At 39.5% G+C, this 5909-nt stretch overlaps 3 long non-coding RNA genes across 4 annotated transcripts in view; all 3 read right to left on the reverse strand.

The window, feature by feature from the left end:
* The window catches only part of LOC106011769, a 13191-nt gene that overhangs the window by 6601 nt on the left and 681 nt on the right, over nt 1-5909 (reverse strand). The gene's annotated exons all lie outside the window — the stretch shown is intronic.
* Nucleotides 166-2086, reverse strand: LOC101845691. The gene is made up of 4 exons (XR_220456.3): nt 1749-2086; nt 1511-1611; nt 952-1049; nt 166-546 (listed from the first exon to the last, which is right to left on the reverse strand). It is a non-coding gene; the product is annotated as an uncharacterized LOC101845691 (long non-coding RNA).
* Nucleotides 2160-4070, reverse strand: LOC106011768. Of its 2 annotated transcripts, XR_001184842.2 has the most exons (4): nt 3743-4070; nt 3505-3594; nt 2948-3045; nt 2160-2535 (listed from the first exon to the last, which is right to left on the reverse strand). It is a non-coding gene; the product is annotated as an uncharacterized LOC106011768 (long non-coding RNA). The 2 variants fall into 2 exon arrangements; XR_001184843.2 differs by lacking the exon at nt 3505-3594.

Here is a 5909-nt window from a genome sequence, read left to right on the forward strand (position 1 = left end):
AGCAGCTCTTCCAAGCCAGTTCCACTCCTGCCCCCCCCTTTTTCCCGAAAAAGATTAATTTTCCCCCGGCGGTCCCCCTCCCCCCCGGCGGTCCCCCCCCCCCCCCCCCCCCCCCCCCCAAAAAAAAAGAAAAATCCTACACAGCCCCCTCAACTCCCTCCCGCCATGGCCATGGCAATACTATCTACAAAATCCTACTCTGAACCCAACCTATCCACCTAGCTCCCTATCAACCTATCTTTACAAAGCCACAGCAGTGTAGGTAGGGGTCCTTTAAAGGGGGAAGGGGTGACAGAAGTAGAATTGGGTGGGAACAGCTGCCTAATGATTTTGTGCTTGAGTGTTGGAAGTGAATTTTGCATTCTAGCTTGTTCTTTGCAGCTTGTTGGTGCTGCACTGCCATTACTGTTTCAACGAGGCTGCAAAATGTATACTCAAAAATGGATCAAACAAACTCTACCAGCTGTTTATTTGACCTACCTGCTGTGGTAGACTTACTGATAACACCAGCATCTTCTTGCGAAAAGTCCGATGAATGACAGTAAACTGAAAAACAATTTCAATGTTAAATCAGTTTGAATTACTAAATTTTGAGTTAAAACACATTCATGTTGGAGCATCTAAATTATTTGATACGTGATTATTTAAATAAGTAGTCAAACATGCTGCATGTGACACAGAAAGAAAGTTTTGTTCTTCAAGGAAATGTATAAACCTTACATTGAGTCCACCTTTTAATCAATCTTGAAATGACACTGAGGCAAACATCTTCTCCCTTGAATTACATCCATCACAAGCAACATTTGTCTTTTGCAGGAGCCATTGGACAGGTCCAGGGTTGAGAGAAACATGAACGTAAAAACAAAACTTTCAAGTTTACCTAGCTTTGGGTGTTCTAATTGGGGGGGTTCAACGTCTAAATAGGCCAAGGCATCTTTCAAAAACAAATACCTTCTAGGGCTGATCATCCTACACTTCTGGTTTCTCGTTACAGTGGATATGGACCATCTTCTGGTCTTGTAGGCGATCAACCGGTGCTACAGGCAGTCCTGGTGATGAAAACAATGTGTCAAAGAATAATTGATTGAGTACAATATGTCAAAGATTGATTGAATGGTTGAGTATGTCTTTTACGGCACTGTCGTGTGTCCAAGAAAATCCAACATCTCGTGTGTTATTTAGTATCATAGTATAAAAACATTCTATATTCTGCCGTCAATAAAGAAAATCCAGAAATTTGAAATTTCCTTATTGCTCAATTCGATAAATTAATGCTTATGAAAAGTGTTCAACTTACGTTTGTTTTTGTTTTTTTAGTGTGGAAGTTTTTTTACACCCTCATCAACACAATTTTTATGACTTAGGGTGTAGATATCCGACATTTCACGGTGAAACCTGACTCATCGATGGATATTCTAATGTTATAGACATCATGACTTGAATAATGTCCTAATAAGAATGGAATTTAAGCCTCAGTGAATAGTGTTGCTAGACATACAATGACAAATACCTTTTAATGCTGATCATCATTCATCCCTTCTCGTTTCTTGGCATTCTCGATATAAACGGCCCGTTTGTCGTGTCCTCGGTCTAATGGGCCCTCCAGGATCGCTTTGATGAAAGAAAAAAAAATGAACGTTTCTCACGCACCAAATAATATTTTTAAAGTTATTACATAAATGATATGTTACTTAAATTCTTAAGTCAATGAGAAGAATTACAAGAAATATTACTTCAAAGACAATTACCTTCTCAGGCTGCCCATCATCACTTCGAATTTGCGGTCTTCCAGTCACATAGGAGGTCCTTCGTACAGGCTGTCCTGTCCTACTAGTGGTATCAGAACACCTACCACAGGATGGTCAAAAGCCAAAGAAACAGCTGGCAGTGTTTGTTTGATCCACTGAGTATACATTTTACAACACCACTAATTCTGAGAGTGCCGCACCAACACGCCGCAAAGAACAATCCAGTGTGCAAAAGTCACTTCAACACAAAGCTGAAAATCAGCAGCAGCTCTTTCCAGCCAGTTCCACTCCTGCCACCCCCTTCCCCCTGGAAAGACTCAATCTACCCATGCCACCCAACTCACACTCCCCCCCCCCTCCCCCCAAAAAAATTCCAACACTGCCCCCTCAACTCCCTCCTGCCATGGCCATGGCAATACTATCTACAAAATCCTACTCTGAACCCAACCTATCCACCTAGCTCCCTATCAACCTATCTTTACAAAGCCACAGCAGTGTAGGTAAGAGTCCTTTAAAGGGGGAAGGGGTGACAGAAGTAGAATTGGGTGGGAAGAGCTGCCTAATGATTTTGTGCTTGAGTGTTGGAAGTGAATTTTGCATACTAGCTTGTTCTTTGCAGCTTGTTGGTGCTGCACTGCCATTACTGTTACAACGAGCCTGCAAAATGTATACTCAAAAATGGATCAAACAAACTCTACCAGCTGGTTATTTTACCTTCTACCTGCTGTGGTAGACTTACTGATAACACCAGCACCTTCTTGCGGAAAGTCCGATGAGTGACAGTAAACTGAAAAACAATTTCAATGTTAAATCAGTTTGAATTACTAAATTTTGAGTTAAAACACATTCATATTGGAGCTTCTAAATTATTTGATACGTGATTATTTAAATATGTAGTCAAACATGCTGCATGTGACACAGAAAAAAAGTTTTGTTCTTCAAGGAAATGTATAAACCTTACATTGAGTCCACCTTTTAATCAATCTTGAAATGACACTGAAGCAAACATCTTCAATTGTTTCCCTTCGAATTACACCCATTACAACATTTGTCTTTTTGCAGGAGCCATTGGACAGGTCCAGGGTTGAGAGAAACATGAACGTAAAAATAAAACGTTCAAGTTTACCTAGCTTTGGGTGTTCAAATTGGGGGTTTTTTCAACGTCTAAATAGGCCAAGGCATCTTTCAAAGACAAATACCTTCTAGGGCTGATCATCCTACACTTCTGGTTTCTCGATACAGTGGATATGGACCATCTTCTGGTCTTGTAGGCGATCAACCGGTGCTGCAGGCAGTCCTGGTGATGAAAACAATGTGTCAAAGAATAATTGATTGAGTACAATATGTCAAAGATTGATTGAATGGTTGAGTATGTGTTTACGGCACTGTCGTGTGTCCAAGAAAATCCAACATCTCGTGTTTTATTTAGTATCATAGTATAAAAACATTCTAAATTCTGCCGTCAATAAAGAAAATCCAGAAATTTGAAATTTCCTTATTGCTCAATTAGATAAATTAATGTTTATGAAAAGTGTTCAACTTAAGTTTGTTATTTTTTTTTTCGTGTGGAAGTTTTTTACACCCTCATCAACACAATTTAGATCACTTTGGGTGCAGATATCCGAAATTTCACGGTGAAACCTTACTCATCGATGGATATTCTAATGTTATAGACATCATGAGTTGAATAATGTCCTAATAATAATGGAACTTAAGCCTCAGTGAATAGTGTTGTTAGACATACAATGACAAATACCTTTTAATACTGATGATCATTCATCCCTTCTCGTTTCTTGGCATTCTCGATATAAACGGCCCGTTTGTTGTGTCCTCGGTCTAATGGGCCCTGCAGGACCGTTTTGATGAAAGGGGAAAAAATGAACGTTTCTCACGCACCAAATAATATTTTTTAAGTTATTACATAAATGATATGTTACTTAAATTCTTAAGTCAATGAGCAGAATTACAAGAAATATTACTTCAAAGACAATTACCTTCTCAGGCTGCCCATCATCACTTCGTATTTGCGGTCTTCCAGTCATATAGGAGGTCCTTCGTACAGGCTGTCCTGTCCTGCTAGTGGTATCAGAACACCTACCACAGGATGGTCAAAAGCCAAAGAAACAGCTGGCAGTGTTTGTTTGATCCACTGAGTATACATTTTACAACACCATTAATTCTGAGAGTGCCGCACCAACACGCCGCAAAGAACAATCCAGTGTGCAAAAGTCACTTCAACACTAAGCTGAAAATCAGCAAGCAGCTCTTTCCAGCCAGTTCCACTCCTGCCACCCCCTTCCCCCTGAAAAGACTCAATCTACCCCTGCCGTCCCACTCATCCCCCCCCCCCCCAAAAATATATTTAAAAATCCTGCACTGCCCCCTCAACTCCCTCCCGCCATGGCCATGGCAATACTATCTACAAAATCCTACTCTGAACCCAACCTATCCACCTAGCTCCCTATCAACCTATCTTTACAAGGCCACAGCAGTGTAGATAAAAGTCATTTAAAGGGGGAAGGGGTGACAGAAGTAGAATTGGGTGGGAAGAGCTGCCTAATGAATTTGTGCTTGAGTGTTGGGAGTGAATTTTGCATACTAGCTTGTTCTTTGCAGTTGTTGGTGCTGCACTGCCATTACTGTTACAACGAGGCTGCAAAATGTATACTCAAAAATGGATCAAACAAACTCTACCAGCTGTTTATTTTACCTTCTACCTGCTGTGGTAGACTTACTGATAACACCAGCACCTTCTTGCGAAAAGTCCGATGAATGACAGTAAACTGAAAAACAATTTCAATGTTAAATCAGTTTGAATTACTAAATTTTGAGTTAAGGCACATTCATGTTGGAGCATCTAAATTATTTGATACGTGATTATTTAAATAAGTAAAACATGCTGCATGTGACACAGACAGAAAGTTTTGTTCTTCAAGGAAATGTATAAACCTTACATTGAGTCCATCTTTTAATCAATCTTGAAATGACACTGAAGCAAACATCTTCAATTGTTTCCCTTTGAATGACATCCATTACAAGCAACATTTGTCTTTTTGCAGGAGCCATTGGACAGGTCCAGGGTTGAGAGAAACATGAATGTTTAAAACAAAACTTTCAAGTTTACCTAGCTTTGGGTGTTCAAATTGGGGGGTTTTCAACGTCTAAATAGGCCAAGGCATCTTTCAAAGACAAATACCTTCTAGGGCTGATCATCCTACACTTCTGGTTACTCGATACAGTGGATATGGACCATCTTCTGGTCTTGTAGGCGATCAACCGGTGCTGCAGGCAGTCCAGGTGATGAAAACAATGTGTCAAAGAATAATTGATTGAGTACAATATGTCAAAGATTGATTGAATGGTTGAGTATGTGTTTTACGGCACTGTCGTGTGTCCAAGAAAATCCAACATCTCGTGTTATATTTAGTATCATAGTATAAAAACATTCTAAATTCTGCCGTCAATAAAGAAAATCCAGAAATTTGAAATTTCCTTATTGCTCAATTAGATAAATTATAATGTTTATGAAAAGTGTTCAACTTAAGTTTGTTTTGGTTTTTTTTCGTGTGGAAGTTTTTTACACCCTCATCAACACAATTTAGATCACTTTGGGTGCAGATATCCGAAATTTCACGGTGAAACCTTACTCATCGATGGATATTCTAATGTTATAGACATCATGAGTTGAATAATGTCCTAATAATAATGGAACTTAAGCCTCAGTGAATAGTGTTGTTAGACATACAATGACAAATACCTTTTAATACTGATGATCATTCATCCCTTCTCGTTTCTTGGCATTCTCGATATAAACGGCCCGTTTGTCGTGTCCTCGGTCTAATGGGCCCTGCAGGATCGTTTTGATGAAAGAAAAAAAAATGAACGTTTCTCACGCACCAAATAATATTTTTAAAGTTATTACATAAATTATATGTTACTTAAATTCTTAAGTCAATGAGAAGAATTACAAGAAATATTACTTCAAAGACAATTACCTTCTCAGGCTGCCCATCATCACTTCGTATTTGGGGTCTTCCGGTCATATAGGAGGTCCTTCGTACAGGCTGTCCTGTCCTACTAGTGGTATCAGAACACTTACCACAGGATGGTCAAAAGCCAAAGAAACAGCTGGCAGTGTTTGTTTGATCCACTGAGTATACA

Source organism: Aplysia californica, unplaced genomic scaffold, assembly GCF_000002075.1.
Source record: "Aplysia californica isolate F4 #8 unplaced genomic scaffold, AplCal3.0 scaffold00178, whole genome shotgun sequence".
Taxonomy (NCBI): Eukaryota; Metazoa; Mollusca; class Gastropoda; order Aplysiida; family Aplysiidae; genus Aplysia; species Aplysia californica.